This window comes from Callithrix jacchus, chromosome 7, assembly GCF_049354715.1.
Source record: "Callithrix jacchus isolate 240 chromosome 7, calJac240_pri, whole genome shotgun sequence".
NCBI lineage: Eukaryota > Metazoa > Chordata > Mammalia > Primates > Cebidae > Callithrix > Callithrix jacchus.
Window position 1 is genome coordinate 93,344,241 of NC_133508.1, and position 21,046 is coordinate 93,365,286.

Here is a 21,046-nt window from a genome sequence, read left to right on the forward strand (position 1 = left end):
AATCAACAAAACCCAGAATGGGAAACACTACAGGGAAACAACCTGTTATTTTTGTTTGTTTTTTTTTTTTCAACAAATACATTACAAAAGGAAGAAAACAAGATAAAGAAAAAATACATACATTAAAATTACTACATAGGGAACTTACTGGATCTTGATTCAAATTAAGTAATTAAAAAATTATGATGTTCTGAGACCACTATAAATTTCTAGATAACCTGGATAATTGATGATATTAAAGAATCATTGCTAATGTTAGACATGAAATGGTATTATGAGTATGTATTTTTAAATACTCCTTGTCTTTTAGAGCACATATTGAAATATTTACCTGCATAATTATATTACAGCTGAGATGCATATACAGCATTAGCATGAAGTGGCAGTAAGTAGATGGGGGTGCAGATGGAGAAAGAGTGTCCGGGAGTTGGTAACTATTCAAGTCACATGACGAATATGTGGGAATTCATTACACAATTTTAGCTACTTTAGTCTGTTTGAAATTCTCCATAATAAGTATGTTTTTGTTTTTCAAAAAAAAGTGAAATATCAAACTAATTTTTAGGAACTTCAGAAGACAGAAGAACATGTTAAACTGTACCCCAGAGGTACAGTCAGTAAAATCCAGACTGGGAAACACTACAGGATAACAACCTGTTACAAGAAAACTACAGAACAAAAGCTTTCATGAGCATAGATGCAAAAGTACTCAACAAAATATTAGCAAATTGAATACAACAACGTATAAAAAGAATTATACACTGTAACCAAGTGAGATCTTTTCCCCAGGAATGCAAGGTTGATTCAACATTCAAAATTCGATTAATATTGGCCAGGCATGGTGACTCATACCTGTAATTCCAACACATTGGGAGGCTGAGGCAGGAGGATTACCTGAGGCCAGATCAACCTGCACAACGAAATGAGATCCAGTCTCTACAAAAAATCTTTTTACTTAGCTAGTTGTGGTGGTGTGTGCCTGTAGTCTTAGCTACTAAGGAGGTGGGGGCGGGAGGGTCACTTGAGCACAGGAGATCAAGGCTGTAGTGAACTATGGTTGCCTCACTACACTCCATCCTGGGTGACAAAGTGAGATCCTGTCTCGAAAATAATAATAATAATTAATGTAGTCATTACATCAAGACTCAACAGAAAAGTCACACGATCAAATCAATAGATGCAGAAAAAGCATTTGATAAAATCCAGCACTATTTCATGACAAAAACGCTCAGTAAACTAGAAACAGAGAAGAACCTCCTCAACTTGATAAATAATATTTATTAAAATAAACTATAGCTAATATTATACTTAATAGTGAGAATCTAGAATTTTTTCCACTAAGATCAGAAACTAGACAAGAATGTTCCCTCTCACCACTCCTTTTAAAATCATAATGGAATCCCTAGTTGATGCAGTAAGACAAAAAAAGGAAATAAAAGGCAGTCTGGAAAGAAGAAATAAAACTGGCTTTGTTTGCAGACAACATCATTGTCTATGTAGAAAATCTGAAAGAACAGGCAAAATAAACTGGAGCTAGTAAAAAATCATAGCAAGTTTGCAGGATTCAAATGCAAAAGTTAATTGCTTTCCAATAGACCAGCAATGAACAAGTGGAATTTGAAATTAAAACCACAACACCACTTTCATTAGCACTCCTAAAAATGAAATACTTAGGTATAAATCTAATGAGCTGTGGATTTTTTAGCTTTCCCCCTATAGATCAATTGTAACACATGTACCACTGTAATGAGAGATGTTGTTGATAATGGAGGAGGCTATGCATGTGTTGATGCAGGGACTATATGAGAAATCTTTGCACCCTCCTCTCAATTTTGCTATGAACCTAAAACTTCTCTAAAAAATTGTCTTGAAAAACAAAAGAGTTGGACAAGGAGTCAAACAACCCATGGCCCTATCTCCTCTCCTTAGCTGTGTATTCTCAGGAAATTCACTTCATTTCTCTGAGCATCCAATTCTTTTTCTTTTTTTTTTTTTGAGATGGAGTTTCACTCTTGTTACCCAGGCTGGAGTGCAATGGCACGATCTCAGCTCACCACAACCTCCATCTCCTGGGTTCAAGCAATTCTCCTGCCTCAGCCTCCTGAGTAGCTGGGATTATAGGCACTCGCCACCATACCCAGCTAATTTTTTGTATTTTTAGTAGAGATGGGGTTTCACCATGTTGACCAGGATGGTCTCGATCTCTTGACCTCGTGATCCACCCGCCTCGGCCTCCCAAAGTGCTGGGATTACAGGCTTGAGCCACCGCGCCCGGCCAAGCATCCAATTCTTTGTCAATACCCACCCACCCTCACATACCCATTATTGTCTAATGATGCTGTGAAGCTCAACTGAACTCATGAATGCAAAAGCATTCTATACACCATGAAGGGCTACACATATGGAAGAAACTGCTTTGTTACTATCACTATGACCTTGAAAATAATTTAGATCTTTTGGCCCTTGTGACTCCCTTAGGAAGAGCATCTTTTTATGCTTGATCTCCTCCTATGAGAAATTAAACACGTGGGCTCAAGAAGCTCCGTAAGCAGTGGATATGCATTTGCCAAAGGATATGAGATTATTTTTTAAATCTCATCTTTTGTCTTTATCTTAAATGCAAATTGGGGAAACTTCTGCTTCTGGTCAAGATGGAGTAAAAGAGGCTGGATTTACCTTCCTGCTGTATATAATCAAAAACCAGACTATCTATGTGAAATAATGGTTTTCAAAGCACTGAACATCAGGCAAAAACAGATAGTTGAACAAAAAAGTTGAATCCCATGATTGCCCTGGTTTACTTACTTAAGAGAGTTTTCAGACAAGAAAAGGAAATAAAAGACATGAGATTGGGAAGGAATATGTCTAACTGATTTTATTCACAGATGACATGATCATCTATATAGCAAATTCAATCAATTTTGCCCAAAAAAGATATTAGAACTAAATGAGTTTAGTTAGCCTATAGGATACAAAATCAATAATCCAAAGACCAATTACATATCCATATACTAGCAAAAAAAAGTAAGAAATTAATTTTTTATTTTATTTTAGTCATTTTATGTTTTATTGTAGTTGTCAAAAATTCTCCTTTATTTTGGTTCTTTTTTTTTTGTTTTATATGTGTTGTTTAACCTTTATTTTTCTTCCTCACAACAGAAATTAATTTTTAAAAATTCTAAGAGCATCAAAAACATTGAATATTTAGGGATCATATTTTAAAATCTATTAAATATCTATACACTGAAAACTACAAAACATCGCTTCAAGATGTTAAAGAAGACCTAAATAAATGGAGCAATTACTATGATCATATGTTAGATGACTCAATATTGTTAAGATGTCAGTTCTACCCAAAGTGATGCATCGATTCAGTGTAATGTCAATCAAAATCCCAGCAGAATATTTTAAATACACTTCCAAACGGATTATAAAATTTGTATGGAAATGCAAAAATCTAGATTATCCAAAACAACTTCTAAAAACAAGAATAAGGTTAAATAACTTCTGTGATCTGATTTTAAGACTCCCTATAAACCTATATTAATCAAAATAGTAGTACTTGCATAAAGAAGTAAATAGATCGATGGAATGTATACATGTGTGAACATGATGTTCAACAACAGTGCAAAGGCTGTTCGGACAAGTACATTAGTCTTTTCAACAAATGGTGGTGGAAAAATTAGACATGCATCTGAAAAAAAAAGAACTTCAATCCATACTTTGCACTATTTAAAAGAATTAGCTCAGAATGGATGACATACCTAAATGTAAAATTTTTAGAAGACAACACAGGAGAACTTCTTCATAATGCTAGGCCAGGGAAAAAGTTTTTAGATCCAACACCACAAGCAGGAGAACAAAGAAGAACAAAGTGGACTGCTGGCTGTAGGAGTCGCTCTGCTGGTGAAGTAATCACCAGGTGGTCACTTGGGTCCTGGAGAAAAAGCGAAGACTAATGAAAATTCCTCTGTAAAATCTTTACAGCTCTCTGAAGTAAACTAGATTCATTTGGGTTTTCTGTTATTTCACAGTCTTAAAGGGCATTTCTGGGGGGAAAAAAAATAAAAGAAACAGTTCTTTTCTAGTTCCTTTTTTTTTAGGCGCAAATCCGGAACGTTTTTTTTTTTAACATTTACCAACAACAATCCTGCTCCCAGACCGCTCCCCATCCTACTACCCATTAGAATTATTTCTGCCTGTTGAGCATTGAGGAACTATTGTTCAGGCTTTGAAAACTTCCTCTCACCTCCAATATCCCTGCCTTATTATTTTTGCATAACCATACATCCAACCACAAACAAGACAGTGAGCCTTTTTAGGTCTCAGTTTATAACGAAAGGTTAGGAAACCTGATTTCCAGAACTGTTTTCAGCTCTGAAACCCTCCTAAGCTGATTCCTCCCACAAAAAATGTTGCAGTAAAAAAGCATGTATGAGAACTAGTGTTGTAATCAACCAAATAACTGTACAATTCAGTTACACACACACACACACACATACACACACACACACACACACCAGTGTTTTATTTCTTCTGTTTATTTCCAGGTTGTATCCAAGATTAGGGGTGATCACTGTTATTGCCAATATCAATCATTGAATTAAATACAAGTCACACTGGAATGAAACCATATTGGATTTACAGAGACAGGCTCCGAGGTGTCTGCTAAAAAACCAATCACATTTAGACTTGACTCATGCCTACGCTCATTCACTGAACTAATATTTTCTAAGCACTTATTATGCCCCAGCTACTCTGCTGAATTCTATAAATATAGTACTCATATTCAAGAAAGGGAAACAGACATTCTTCTCACCATCATGGTGCCTCTGCACATGTTTCTCTTCTGCCTAGGTAAGTCTTCCTCTATCTTCACTTGGTCAGCTCCTACTTTTCAGTCAAAGAATCTAAATGTGGCTTCCTTTGAGAGGAGTTTCCTGGCCTTAAATTGAATTAAGTTTTCCTGTTATTTATTTCCTTATATCCCTCTATTCTTTTTCTTTCTAGCCCTTTTTGTAATCCATTTCTATTTCGTTATCATTGCATTCTCCAAACACTTGTCATAGTTGTAGAAAAGAGATGGTTTACTCAATATTTGTAGACTGAATGAATGAACAAATGAACAGATTAAAAGCACAAAAAGGGATCTTGGGGAGCTCAGGAAGGCTTCCTGGAAGAATATTCAATCTAAAGGGTGCTAAGAATTTAGCTAGGTGAAGAATGAAGGAAACGAGCAAGCAGATGTTCATCACTCACCTTAAGTTTATGACCTTTCATCTGAGAAATGGCCTCCTAACTGATTTTGAAATTTCTTGTCTCTTCCATTTCTTCAGACTGAGTTATGTTATGTTACAAAGTCAGTGACATCCCATTGCTTAAGGTCTCCAAAATGTAATCACTTCTCTACTGAAAAATAGCCAAATTCTCCAACAGGACACCACTCCCCTCACCCAAATGGTCTGGATTTCTCCTACCTGTCTGTATATCACAAACTCTGCCCATTTACTTCAAGATGCACTCATGATGCTCTCTTGCCCATTGACAAGACACATCCTATTTGCTCCTATTTCCATGCTGTGCCTTGTACTACATCCCACCTCTATTGAAGTTCTCTTCATATGATACAAATGCAATGCCTTGCCACCTTCTCTGTGGAACTTTCCCTGGTAAATATCCCTCCTCCTCTGTACAAATCTCTCCTCCTTTTCTGCTTCTACTCTCCATGTTTATCCTTCCTTATTGTGCACACCTGATTCTGCTTAACATCATGGTTTACATTCCTGTCTTTCAGTAGCATGTGAGCTCATCCAGGTCAGAAGCAGCTCTGAAACTCTCCTAATGTAGAATAAGCACTCAATAAATGTTTGCTGAATTCATGACCCCTGATCCATCCACACAGGAGATCCACTTCTGTTGCCCTGAGCTTCTCACAATAGGCCCCTACATAAGCATTATGATGGCGTCCTCTTAAAAACCAGCCTTCAACCTTCACTCCAACTCCTCTAATTCTATTTATTTTTTTGTAAGAGAGTTATTGAGCACATATCATATTTTAGACACTCTTCTAGGCACTAGGGATGCAGAAAAGAAATCTTTGCTCCTATGTTTATTTATATTTAAATAGGTGAAAGACAAATAGTAAGTAAGTAAGTTAGTATACTATAAAGTACATCAAGTCATGAAAAATACTATGGGGAAATAGCATAAAAGGAGATAGAGTATACATTTTGTGCTGGGGGAGAAAGAAGGTGAAACTTTAAGGAGTGTTCCTCCAAGACCTCTTATGGAAGTTGCCTTTAGAGCAAAGACTCGAAGGAAATAAAAGAGTGAGTAGAGGGATATCTGGTGTAAGGCAGTAAGGCAGAAGCAACGTTGAAGGCCCAGAGGTGGCAATAATGTTAAGGGTCCAAGTTAAAAATGATTATCTGCTATAGTCAATGGCCTGAATGTGTCCTCCTCAAAGACATATGTTGGAAACATAACCCCAGTGTGATGGTATCAGGAGTGGGGCCTTTGGATGGTGATTAGGTCATGGGGAGAACCCGCAAAAATGGGATTAATGTCCTTATAAAAGGGACCCCCAGCCAGGTGCAGTGGCTCACTCCTGTGAGAAGGAGGCTGCAGGGCTGGGTGGGGGCTGTGGCTACCTGAAGAGGGCGCACCCTGTTAAAGGGGCTGCAGCTGCTCAGCTGATCTTACAGTGCCAGCCCTGTGTTGCCAGATTGTCTGCTGTGTCAGAGGCCAGAATTCTGCTCTTTTATTCGAAATAGGATTTTTAAATGCTGGTGATCAGTTCATAAAACGTAAAAACCCAATACAGGCGAAAGAGGATGCCAGTTTGCAATCCCTGAGGTAGAGCGAGCTCATGCTGGGGAGAAGTCTGCCAAGAGAGGTGGGGTGTATGAAAGTCCTGTTGCCCAGAGCTGGGCTGGGCCGGGTCGGGGGGATCCTGGCAGCTGAAGAGGAGGAAAAGCCACCGAGGTCCCTCCCAGAGCGGTACAGACCGGAGACCCATTGAAGTTGCTGGGTCACCAGTGGGGGTGGCGTGAAATATAGACAGTGCAGCTCTGGGCCTGCCAGGGAGATGGATGTTGTCCTCAAAGCAAAGAGAGAGGAAAGGAGGGCAGAGCCAGGGATGCCCTTGCTGATGAGAGTGCCTGTCAGGGAAGGCACCACAGGCTGGCAGCTCGTCAAACCAGCAGCTCTGGACCCAGAGCCAGACTCAGCAGGGCTTGGCCCGAGGCACCCTGGGAGGCCAGCTGGTCAGTCCCTTGCCTCCCCAAGTTTCTCCTGGAGTCAGTGAGCCCTGGGAGGTGCCTAACCTAACTCTGGCCAGACTAACCAGAGGGGCATGCTGACCCGACTCACTGTCCCATCCCAGCTTCCAGGGAGTGGGGGTGGTGTGGTCTCCATGTTCCCTGTAAACCTAAAGCGAGATGGCTCACCTTGGGAGGTGCCAGAAAAAAAAAAATATCACAGCACTTTGGAAGGCCCAGGCGGGCGGATCACGAGGTCAAAAGATCGAGACCATCCTGGCCAACATAGTGAAACCCCGTCTCTACTAAAAGTACAAAAAATTAGCTGGGCATGGTGGTGTGTGCCTGTAGTCCCAGCTACTCAGGAGGCTGATGCAGGAGAATTGCTCGAAACTGGAAAATAGAAGTTGCAGTGAGCCAAGATCACACCACTGTACTCCAGCCTGGAGATAGAGCAAGACTCTGTCTCAAAAAAAAAGGGACCCCAGAGAGCTCTCTCACTCCATGGGAGTATGTAAGAAGTTGGCTGTCTGCACCCTGGAAGAAGGCCCCTACCAGAACCTGATCAAATTGCCACCTTGATCCTAGACTTACAGCGTCCAGAACTCCAGAGAAATTTTTTAATAGCAGCTCAAACTGTCTAAGTCACCCAGTGTGGTGTATTTTAGGACCAAGTCTGATAAAAGTGTGGGGAAAGCAGTCTAAGTGAAGGAGATGATGGGAGCAGATGAGACAGGAGATGGGAGGTGAGAATACAGAGCTTTGAAGGTTGTTGTAAAGATTGACCTCTTCTTTGTGTGGGATGGTAAACCATTGGACATTTGAACAGCAAAGTGAGATCAACTGGCATGTATTTTAAAAGCATTAATTTGGTTGTGGAGTTGAGAAGAGTCAGCAGGGGAGCCAGAACAGAAGCACAGAGACCCATTGGTGAAATGATTTAGGCACTAAACGATGGCAGCTTATCACAGAATGAAGGCAGTTGTGGGATGAGAGGTGGGCAAATTCTGGATGTATTTTGAAGGTACTTGCTGACCGATTAAAGTTTGAGGATTAAGAAAAAGAGAGGACATTGGAAAGGCAATCAGTTTTCTGGTCTGAGCAACTAGATGAAAGGGATTATTGCTTATTAAAATGAGGAAGACTGTGAGAAAAATAGATCTCGTGGAGGGGCAGGGGGATGCTGAAGTTCAGTTGCTGGAAAGCTGAAGTCAGGTTCTTTTATCACTCAGGTGAGATGTCAAGTTGGCATTGGAAGGAAGAGTCTGGAATTCACAGAAGAGGTCCAGGGCTAGAAACATAAATGTGGGACTTTTCAGCATAACGATAATATTCCAATCAATGAAACTGGATAACATTGTCAAAGAGGGTGGAGAGAGACAAAGAAGACGGGGCCTGGGACTGAACCCAGGTACACTTTGATATTAAAGGGTCGGAGACTTATAAGGAACCAGCGCAAAGGAAAACTAGCCAGCAACCTGGGAGGAAAAACAGAGGAGTGTGGTATATAGCCAAGTAAAAAAAGAATCAACGAAATCAACTGTTGGGCCAAATAAAAAGTGGACAGACAATTGACCCTTAGGTTCAGCCATGTTGAAATTGGTGACCTGGACAATGAAAGTTCTTATGAATAATGGGATAAAAGCCTCGTTGGGAAAAGGCTCTAGAAAGAATGGGGGCAGTAGAATTGGTGACAAAATAGAGAGTTGCCATTTCTTTTGGTTCATCCATGGCAATCTCAGTTTGCACTCACAGTCCAGTGTTCTGTCCAGTGAACAGTGTCTCTGCCTGAATGATGAATTACATAACAATTCTACATCTAGATAGCTCTGTCTAGATTTCTATTAACATACTGCACTCTTTCATCCATGCAACATGCACTTTTCCATTTCTAGCTTTCCTGATGTATGTAAATGTCAAATCTCTCCCAGCCCCAAGAGCAAAGACCTGGGAAACTCTGCCTAGGATGGTCTGTTCTCAACCAGAGCTAGACAAAGAGAATCACCTGAGAATCAGGACCCTGCACTTAATGATTTTGATTCAGTTGGTCCAAGGTGCAGTCTAGGCCTGCTTCTCCTCCTGTAAATTCTAGTGTTTAGCCAGGGATAGGACCACTGCCCTAACTGATGAAAAAGCAACAGGCCAGTCTGGTGGAGGTTATTATAGACCTCACTTTAGCAGTCTTTTCAGAATTTTCCTCCCTGTCCATCCCATTGTCAGTGCTGTGGTTCATACAGTCATTTTCTCTACCTTGGACTATTGAAATTCCTCTTCACATAATATCTCTGCTTCTGTGCTCACCTCCTCCAATCCATTTTTTCTTATATTGCAAACCTTCTCTTCCCAATGGACTCTCACCTTTGAAAACTTCTGATGTGGCCTTATGGCTTCAGATTGAAATTTAAATTTCTTAAATTGCCATTCAAAGTCTTATCAGTACACACTCAAGAAAGGGGAGTTCAGAAATACTCAAGAGAGACGCGGACTGTGGAGCTTGAGGTTTCCACTTTTATGAGTTTCTTTAACCAGGAAGTTTCCTGGAAAAAAGGTGGCGATATCTTGGAACTGTGATGACATCATGTTTATACCAATTATAGGTGTTCCTGTACTGTCATGGCACTGGTGGGTGTGTGATTTAACATGTTACTGAGCATATAATGAGGTCTTAGGTGAAAACTAGGTCAATTCCAGTGTCATGTTGTGTCTAGCCAGTCTTAGCCAGCTTTGTCCACACCCTGGTTTTTCAGTCTTATCAGCCTATAGCTTCTGCAGCCATTTTAACAGTTTCCTTTTGCTAGTCATGTGAAACTGCTGCCTGGAATTTTCTGTTCTCCTGTGACCACCCTGTATTATTCCCATCTCATTCCCCCCCCCACCTCCCCGCAGAGATTCCATCCCTTTATTCTTAAGGGTCAATGAGGAAGAATGTCAGTCTTCTGTATCTACTTCCTGCTGCTTAGGGGTGATGGCCCTGCCTAGTAAGGGCATGGAGATCTCTGGCTGCCTGGTCTAAATGTTCCCAGACGAGTCATCAGAAGAGTCTAATTCCAAGTCAGCAGATGATTGGAATCCTTGCATCATCATCACGTTGACATGCAACTGTTGCAACCTGGAAGACGCAAACTTTACAAGGAAGCTAAACAGACAAGGACCAAGGATTCGTAGGAATAAGATAGCTCTTAAAGATCACAGGAAGGTAGGAATCATGTTATATTTGGTAGGTACCCTTTGGGGGAGTATGACTTGAGGAGTTGGGGTTGTTGAAATTATGCAACCAGATAGTCTGTTGGCAAATCCTTTGAACTAGCAGTTCAGCTAACTCAATTGTTAATATAAGAACAACAGGTGTGTTTTATTACACGCAAACCCCTCCCAGCAGTTCATGCTCTGGCCCTACTAGGGCCCATATGATAGCTTAGTAACAAGGCCAAATCCTGGGATCCAAATCCTGCAAAATCCTGCCCTACCCAGGAAAGTTCTGAGTTGCTTCTTTACTTGTAGAGGTCCCACCTTTAAGATAACCTCCTTTCTGAATGGGTGGCTTTTAAATTTCCGTTAGAACTTTAAGTATTTCTGAATCTATGAATGTAAGGAATTTTTCACTTAACACATATATTCCTGAGCACATTTTGTACAGGCAAATGTTGTAGTAAAGTGAAAACAGGGAAAAGGCAGGGAGTGCCTGGATCTCTTTCTTGTTTGCACCCCGTCTTTGCCTACACCACAGTCCCACTCAGAAATGGTGCTTGTTTCTCAAACATGTTATGCTCCCTAACCTCCAGGGTTTTACACATATTATTTCTTGCCCCTGGATTACTCTTCCCTGGATTATTCTTCAACTAGCGAATTTCAGCTCATTCTTTAGATCTTAGCTAAGTGATAAATTCCTCTGACAAGTTTTCCCTGCCACCTGTCACCTCCATCTTGACCACCCCCACCAAGTCTGCATGGAGGGCCTTTTACACAGCATCTCATAACTCTCCATGCTTCCTTCACTGCAGTCCTCATCACATGATATTTTACTTGTCCCTTACAGGCTGACATTTCCAACTAGACTGCCAGGACCATATCTATCTGTTTCAAGACTCAATAATTTTTTGTTAAACAAACAACAATGTGAATTCAATCTAAAGGGTTATAGAAATACCTTTAAAAAGTACTAAAAGTTCACAGGTGCAGAACTCTCCTTTGAACTGTGGCAGCCCCAAGGATGTCACATGTAGCTCCCACTTTGCTTTACCCCACCCTCATTGATGGACATATGCTCTGCATTGGCCCTGGTGCCGGCAACTCATGATTCACGCTGAAAGCACATCTGAAACCCTCATCTTTACAGCTCTTTTCTGAGAAAATTACCCAATCTGGCAATCTGTCTGGCCCCAAGGATACTTGACAGATCAAAACGAACCAGTCCAGATGGAAGCAGGGAATGAACTCCACCATCAAATTGTCCAATGCCTGAAAAATGTTGGCTTTGAAATAATACAGGTCCTCTCATGCATTTCCTAGAATCAGAGGAAGGTGTTCTCTGCTGGGTCAAGGCAGTGAGGTCTCTGTGTTCCCGGCTGAGGCCCCCAAGTGAGCTCTGTGTCCACAGCAGATCTCCCTGCCAGGTAGAATGTCACAGCTGTGGAATCAGAGAAGTTGTGCAAGAGGAGAAGGAAGTTTTCCAACTCAGCAAAAAAACAAGTCTTGGAGAACGAGCTCAGGGAGAGTGGGAATCCAAAGCAAGGCCAAGAATTATGAAATAACGTACACGTGGCAAAAACTAAGGATCGTAATAACTGCAAGATCTAGAGGGAAGTGAATGAGCAGAAAGTTAGGAGGAAGAATGAGTGTGGTCGGGAACACACAAGGAATTCCACTGCTTTCTTACAACCTGGCATTTGTTGCAAAGTTTTCTACAGAGTTAGATTGTATATTAATGTATTCACCAAGCATTTATGCAGCCTTTGTGCTTAGCATAACTTTCTGGATCTACATTGCTACCCTGGTTCTATTATTATTTCCATTTTATAAATGAGAAAATTAAATTTCAAAGAGGGCCTCAAATGGTCAGGTCAGGCTTTATGCCCAGGACCGGGGTTATCCAAAGCCCCTGTTCTGGATTTGAGCCCACCTTAAACTACCTCATAAGCTGAGCAATCCTGAGCCATTTCTTTCCTCATATGCAAAATGAGAGTGTATAACCAATGAGATGAGCGATATTAAAGGACGTCATCTATAAAGCTCTATGCAGATTTGAGTTACATGTATTTGTTTATTTGCTTGCTTGCTTGTTTATACCCTATTTCATTCCACAATGAAACCTACATGAGACCACACACAGTAAAATAACACTGTATAATCATTTGAATATTTATGCAGATAGAAGTACAGAGCAGATACAATTTGCTGCTTGACAAATCTTCATGGAGAGACTCTGCACACAAACATACATAATGATTCCAACATGCAATGCAGAATAAAACATACTGCATTGCCCTCAAGAATCTCTGAGTCAACAAGAGAAAACAGAGCAATAAACAAGCCTTTTTAATAGTGCATTCAGCACTGTAGAAAAGAAAAGCACAGCAACTTGCAAGTTTGGGGACCATGACGGGACATCTAACCCAAGAAAGCACCCCTGGGATTTCTGAGCTGTTTCCTGAAAAATGGACTGGTTTACAAGGCTAAGCCTGGGGGTGAAGGAGGAGCAGCATATCCACACCCAGGGCAAGAGGCTGTGCTGGTTGGCAGGGTTGTGGAACTGAAAGGAATTGGCCTGTCTGAAACTTAAGTTATAAAGGCAGGTAGGATATGTATGATGAAGTCACCTAAGCTGAAACAACTGCTGGCTCTGCTCACAGATGTCCCCATTCCAGAACACACTAAAACACAGTGGGCTCCTCCAGAGCCTGCGGTCTCACTCAGATCTATTCACTTTTCTATTTGCTCCTGTGTGCACAGCAACCTTAGCAACCTCTCACCTACACCACATCTCATTTCTCTTATAAGCAAAGACAAGCTACCTAAGGTTTGATTAGGCTATGTTCATTTCTCTTGTTTCTTGGGAAGCTTAATGCCTAATGGATCAGGTCTTAGTTTCTGGAGTCAAATTATCCCATATTCAAAGTTTGACTTTGCCAATTACTTGCTTCATAACATTGGGCAAATCATTTATCATTTCATGCCTCTGTTTTCTCCTTTACAAAAATGGGACAGTAATATCACCTACCACTTAAGGTTTGTGTTAAAATTAACACAAAAATGCATATAAGGGACTTGTAACAATGCTTCACACACAGCAATTACTCAGTAAGTGTTATTTATTATTGTTATTATTATTACTTCACAAATTAACTTCTACAATACCAGACACTTTCTTATTTCAATCGTATCCCATGACTGAGTTCATTAGCATAAAGAGTAAGAATGAGAGAAACTATACATAATGGGGAAAGAACACAGAGCCCAAAACCCAGACCATAAAATCTCACTGGCTGCTATGGTACAGTTTCAAGTGTGGCTTTCAGTTTCCTGGCAGCCACAATACAAAGGAGAGCCAATCCATACTTATTTCCCCAGGATAGTTCTAGAAGAATCTCTTCCATGGGCTTCATACAGGAGGCAGTGTATGATATAGTGAACAATATTCACAAGGCTGTCTCAATGTGGGACAGAGGCAGTGAGAGCATAACCCAGCTTGATTCTGCACAGGACTGTGGCAAAACATGGTCCGTTGACCTTCTGATGGCTCCGCTTGATTCCAAAAGGGAACATCAAGCATCCAGAGAGATGAATGTACTGTCCACGTTCCAAGATCCTTTGGAAAGACCATGTCCCTCAGCTAGTACTATGAGGCAAGGATAGGTCAGGAGAAATGAAAACCCTGCTTCGCAGTGTGGGCCTGGAGTGGATGAGGTCTTGAGTGCTGATTAAGGGTTTTAAAGTAAATATTTTTAGCAATGTTGCTCCAGCAGCAGTGTATGATCAAAACGAAATGAGGAAAGCAGTTAGGAAAGGGTTATACTTACCTAGGTAAGGGATGGAGACCAAAACCAGGCGGTGTCTATGGATACAGCTGCTAGGAGATGGGTCTGCCTCATGCAACCTGCTTCATGACTTCAGTTTGCAAAGGTCTCCACTGGGTTCACACTTGAAAAGGGCTGTAAGAGACAGTGAATAAACAGACTCAGAGAAGAGGATTCAGTCAGGAGGAGGCTGGGTTAGAACCTCTGGAATTAACACAGCCAGCACCTGTTTGCCTTTCATTTGCTGGGTGAGCCTGCCCACATCACATGTCCTCTCACAGCAGCAGGTGATTTACCCGTACAAGCATCACAGTGCCACTTTGAGTACTTACTCTCTGCCAGTCCCTGATTTATGCACTGTTCTTACATTTTGTCATTTGATGCCCAAATATCCCTAGTCATTTGATATTATTATCCATATTTATAGATGAGAAAACTGAGGATCAGAGGGGCAATCCCATGCAAAGTGGGATTACTGTTGGGTAACCCCATGGTAAATAATAGAGCCAGTATCCAAACCAGGATGATCCCAGGGCCTGTAATCTTAACTCAGCTAGTGTCCTTCTTACCTCATTGAGGTACCTGAGGATCATCTGAGGTTGCAAAGGGTAACAATATTTTTTTAAAAGTAACATCAGGGTCAATCATCATTGTCAGAAATACTTAAGACTTTATGTTTTTATGTTTTGCTAGAACAAACCTTCTAACATGTTTTTAGGTCAATCAGCAGTTACTGACACAAAGTTGTTCTTGCCCCCTTGAGGGCTAAAGTCCCCTGAAACCATTGTCCTGCGTGCAAGCACCAGAGGCCTCAGCCTGACTGAATTTCCATGAACAGAAATAAGACAGAAAAGGTGACAAGCCATGGGTAACACCGCGGTTGCACCGCCTCCCAAACTCCTCCTCCTCTCATCTTTAGTTGGCCTTTTAAAAATAATCCCAAAAAGTAGAGAATAATGTGGTTATTGTTTTGCCAGCACCCATGATGGGCAACTTCACAACCACCCACTCTCAAGTCCTAAGAAAAAGCAGGATGAGACCACCGGCAGTGTGGGTCCTTCACAGAATTCTCATTCCCAGAGGAAAACGTCCATCACTTTCAGCCCTCAAGAAACCAGCTACTGTCCCAAGTCATAAGGTCCTCTAGAGCAACAGCACCTGTTGGCTGTTTTTCCTGCAAAATACAAAGACAGGAATAGGGCTGTAATGGGCTATTAATTCATTTAACACTTATGTGCTGAGCCCCAGCTCAACAAATATCCTGCGCAGCACAGTGGTAGAAGGAGCAAGGACATCAGAACTAAGCTAAACCTGGATTCAAATCCCCTTTCTGCCATCTAGTATCTCCGTGACCTTGAGTGAGCCATTTACCATTTTTGAACCTCAGATCTGTATCAAAAAGTATATATAGGAATGCTGAAGGGATGGGGCTGGTCAAGAAATATCTCCTATTGCAGTAAGATAAACCAGAGGGTCAGCACGCAGAAGCAGAAAGAGGCAGGGTTTATAATTAAATTGACTAGGGTCCAAGTCTTAATTTCACTACCTGTGAGCTCCAGATCTTGAGATCTTACTCAACACATGTCACCCTCCATTTCCCCACTACAAAATGTGTTAAGAATTCCTGCCTTCCAGCGTTGTTATGCCAGTGAAAAAAACATTTTTGCAAAGCATCTGAAACACAACAAGTGCTCAAAAAGTAGTGATTCCTATTGTTTACCAGATAGCATGCTAAGCAATGGGGATGCAAAGATGAACACTCAGTAATGCACTGCACCATCAGAGTGAACTAGTTACGTCACATCTCAGCCTTTCTATTTCCTTATTCATAATGCAGGGTAACACTCCCTTCCCTGCCTTACCAATGATAAAATTAATAACAATACAACAATAGCAATCATAATACCTAACACATATTGAGTAATTACAATATGCCCAGGCATGTTACCAAGTGTATTACATGCATTGTTTCATTTAATCTTTACGGCAGGCAGAATAATGGCCCCTACAGATGTTCATATCTTGATCCCTAGAACCTGCAAGTATTACTTTAGATGGCAAAAAAGACTATACAGTTGTGATTAAGTTAAAGATTTTGAGGTGGGGGATTATCTGGATGGGCTTGATCTAATTACATCAGACCTTGAAAGTGGAGAACTTTCTCCAACTGGAGGTAGGAGAGATGAGGCAGAGGGGGAAGCCAGAGAAAGCTGAAGTGTGGGAAGGACTTGACATGTTGCTGGCTTTGAAGATGGAGGAAGAGGCCACAAGCCACGGAATGCAAGTGGCCCCTAGAGGCTGAGAACAACTCCTGGCCCACAGTCAGAAAGGAAACAGCAGCTTCAACCCTATACCCACAAGGAACTAAATTCTGTCAACAACTTAAATGAGCCTGGAGGTAGATTCATCCCCAGAGCCTCCAAAATGGGGCACAGGGCTACTGACACCTCAATTTTAGCCTTGTAAATCCTGGGCAGACACACAGCTAACCCACAGAGCTGTGACGTGATACATGAGTGTTATTTGTAAGGTACTAAGTCTGTGTTATTTGTTAGAGCAGCAGTAGAACATAGGAAATTCTCAACACAGCCCAGTGAACAAAGAATCATTAGAATTCCCATTTTACTGAGAAATTAAGACAAAGGATGGTCAAATTCACCATGACCTTACAGCTAGTAAGTGGGAGAGTTTCTTGATCTATTCTGACTCAAGAGCCTTTGTTCTGGTAAAGAGTCCATGGAGGCTCATGGGAAGTGTTCAATAAATATTTGTGAAATAAATGGGTGAATGGATGGAGAAGTGCTGCGAATGAAAATGTTAAGAATATTAAGGACACAGAAAGGATTTTTAGGCTGGGTATGGTGGGTGATGCCTGTAATCTCAGCACCTCAGCTTCTGAAGTGCTGAGATTACAGGCATCACCCACCACACCTAGCCTGGAAAGCTCAGGCATTTGGAAGATCACCTGAGGCTAGGAGTTCCAGACCAGATTGAGCAATATAGTGAGACCTTGTCTCTACAAAAAACTTTAAAAGTTAGCCAGACATGGTGGTGTGCACCTATAGTTCCAGCTACTCAATGAGGCTAAGGTGGAAGAATCACTTGAGCCCAGGAGGTTGAGGCTACAGTGAGCCATGATTGTGCCACTGTACTCCAGCCTACGTGACAGTGACAGAGGGAGACCCTGTCTCCACCTCCTCCCCCACAAAAATAAATTGTCATTTTTGTTTCATTAAACAGAATCTACATCTGCCATTTCAAGAAAACCTGAGAAATAAGAGACAATTTGAGTAAAGAGAACTGGACCAGAAGTCAGGCAGCCTGTGTTCTACTCCTGCTTTTACAATTTACTTTCTCTGTGACTTAGACCAATCTCTGCACCACTCAGATACTGTTTTCTCATCTGTAAACTAGAAGGGATAAACCTGGTAGAACCTCCCTCTCACAGCTGCCAGGAGGTTCACATGGGACATAGAAATAGAAAAGGAGTAACGGTGCTTTACAATGCATCACTGCACTTGGTCATTCAGTATCTTCTGAGTGCCTTCCCTTGCCAGGAAGTAAGAGAGGTGCTGGGGATACAGCAGTGGGTGAAGCAGGGAGCTTGTCATGGCAATGGTTGCAGAAACACATTGCTAAGGAGCACATGCTGGACAAGGAAGACAATTCCGAACTAAGGTGGTGGATGAAAGAAGGAAGTGCGCTGCCAAGTCTAATCCACATGATACTTCGTGTGGATTTCCTAGGTAGCTGTGGCAGTTTAAAGCCTCAGGAACTAGATGAAGTGTTCAAGGTCCTGTTCAGTGAGGAGAATACCATAAGCAACCCCTCACAATGTATGTGTGTTGGTGGGGTGGGTGGGTAGATGGGGTGCAGGAGAACTTTCCAGTAAAAGTTACATTTGAGCCGCCTCCTAAAAGAGGAGTAGGAGTTGGCCAAATGTTATGTGGGAAGGGAGGACATTTTAGCCAAAAACAATAGCCTGTCAAAGTCATCCTTGTTCTATTCAGAAAGCCACTAAGAGTTAATGGGTAACCAGTAGGGATGGTCACGAATATCCCTTACCTCCTCTACTTTCAAGCACATGTTAAGATAGCACTGTCTGGCTGTTTTAAAGTGAGGTGGGGCCTGAGACTGGCATTGCCTGATGAAATGTGAATAGAAGTGATGGCTGTCATTTCTGCAAGGAAGACTTTTGGAGTCAGTAGCCACCCAGTACGTGACTAGAGAAGCTAGCACTGTCCAGTGGAAATATAATGCAATCCATACATATAATTTGAAACTTCCCAGTAGTTACAAAGTTATAAAGGTAAAGAGAAAAATTTGAAATTAATTTAATAATATATAAAATATATTAACTCAATATATTCAAAATATTTCATTAAGTAACCAATATACAAATTATCAATGAGCTTTTCTTTTGTACTGAGTCATTACACTTACAGAGCATCTCAGCTTGGACTAGCCCTATTTCAATATGTATCTGGGAGCTACTGTGTTGGACAGCACAAGAGTAGCAGGTAGAGATCCTGCTACCTTGGGCACACGAATGAAGTACACATGGAGGAGGGGACCCAGCCAACAGCCAGTGAACATGTAGTATAAGCAAGACATAATCCACTGAACTTATGTTTGTTACTTCAGCTGAACTTCTTCTCACCTGTACATACCTGATGATTCTAAAATATAAAGCAAACTGAGGGAGGCTGCAAAGCGAGGCAGGAGTCAGTTAGTGCTAGCCTTTTATGAGATACTCAGGCATTTAGATTTTATCCTGAAGGAATGTTAATGGATTTTATGACATGATCAGATTTGAGGGGCCATCCTGGAAGCAGGGAAAATAAGCAGGGGGCTGGTCCAGGCAATAAGGCTGAGTACAAAGATGGAGGAAAGCCCAAATCAAAAGGCTGACATATAGTTCTCTATCAACCTGCATAGGAAGGGGACTTTTGTTGTCAGTGTGAGGGGACCATCAGCATGGCCTCCTACCATCTGCTGAGGCTTCAGTTTCATTTGTAGCTATTGGCTACAAGGAATTATTCCACAGGTCCATCATGGTAGAAGGCATGGCTCTCATGAAGTATTCTGAATCCATTTCAAAGTCATTTTCCTCTTATTTTTCTTCCAGCCTAGGCCAAACTTCAAAACCTGCAGCTCTTCAAGCACTCCAGCTGGGGTGGAGATTGTTTCCTCCTATATTTTTTCCCTACAAATGATGTGGCTAAAGAAGAGACAATGAGGAAAAGCCAGTGATTGTGGGGATAATTCTATATTATCCACAAAGAAAGGATCAGGGACAGGGGTGGGTAGGGAAGACTTTGCAGATAGATTGGTATTTATCTGAAGTCATGATATCAAAATATATTCCATGGAGCCAAACTATTGTATTTTGACAGTTCCAATTGTTTATCTTTTTAAGTGGGGTAGAAGTGAGTGTGGGGACAATTTGAGACTGCTACAGACTGTTACCATGAAGAACTCCACAGGAAACATTTTGATGAAATGAGAATAATAGCCACTATAAAACTTGTTTAAAAGTTACCTTGAACCTTTCTTCTAAGATTTGTGTATTGGAATGCTTTCTGCTACAGTGATTTTTATATCATTTAATCAGGCTTGGTTGTGAGCAAGTCACAGCAACATGTGGACAGAACCCTTGCACAGGCTCACGGGTGTCATAAATGATTTGTTAACTGCTGTGTAATGATGCAGACCTCTGAATGGGCTGAGTTCAACCACTTAATTTCTGTGTGATCTGTGGCAAATTTGATAACTTACTGAGCCTTAGTTTCTTTGTCTGTAAGTTGAGGGTAATAATCCCTATCCTCTGGGGTGGTTGTAAGGATTGAGTAGGAAAACTGTCATGTTAACTGATGCTCCAGAAATCTCAGATTTATATCTGAGTAAAGAAGTACATGGATTCAGAGCCAATAGGCTTAGGATAAGGATCCTGCTCTGGCACTTGCTGATCACGTGGCCTTGGACAACTCATGCTCATCATTTGTCTATATTCTATCAAATGGTATGACAGTACTTCCCCCAATTAAACAACATGGTGTATTTGACATTTGATTTAGACTTTGCCCTAGAAAATGGTCTGAGTTAGGAATAAAAATGCATTTTGGAGGTGCAAGCCAGGCAAGGCCAGTGTGAGGAAGAAAGCATAAGTGAGGGGGAAATGTGTGGATTAACATGAGGTATGCATGGTTGTGATTCAGCACTGCATGATGAGCTGCAAAGAGATGCTCATTCTACAAAGGTTTGTTCAGTTCTTCAGGAGATATGACTTTCCAGAAGATTTTCATGTAGACAACACAACTCAGTACTACACAGAAGGGAGATAGGAGAGAAATGCATCTGCCTTGCTCATCCTGGTCTCTTTTTTCCCATTCATCAAGTTCAGTAGGGAGCTAACTCACCACATCTCTGGGTGTGTCATTTAGCCCCTAGATAGCTGACCAGGAAGGATTGTATCTCTCTCAATGGAGAGGTGCCTCCATGTGGCTCAGCCTAGCTTGTGGGCCATCTGGGCAAAGCTGGCCTTGCCTTCGTGACCTAAGGCAGCTCAGAGAGCTCTGCTAACATGGCTGGACCCAAATGCTTTGGCTCCTTCATGCTGTGCTCTATCCTGGTGCTAGGGAGGAGACAGAAACAGTAGCAGAGTCCAAGAGAGATTCCAATGTTAAGAAGTACTTTTAACACTTATATGTGTCCCATACATTTTACAAATGAGGAATTGAAGGCCCACAATGGGAAATGGACTTCCCCAAATCA

The 21,046-nt window shown here is 41.4% G+C and overlaps 1 long non-coding RNA gene across 2 annotated transcripts in view; it reads right to left on the minus strand.

Annotated features, from left to right (window-relative positions):
• Positions 1 to 3,793: 3,793 nt before the first annotated feature.
• The window catches only part of LOC118142952 (uncharacterized), a 109,934-nt gene continuing 92,681 nt past the window's right edge, over positions 3,794 to 21,046 (minus strand). Inside the window, exons 3-4 of one of the 2 annotated variants that reach the window (XR_013520397.1) lie at positions 14,276 to 14,407; positions 3,794 to 3,937 (exon numbers count right to left, since the gene is read on the minus strand). This is a non-coding gene — a long non-coding RNA (uncharacterized LOC118142952). Of the gene's footprint in view, positions 3,938 to 12,479; positions 14,173 to 14,275; positions 14,408 to 21,046 lie in introns of those variants that run through there. The other variant, XR_004726942.3, reaches the window with a different exon arrangement.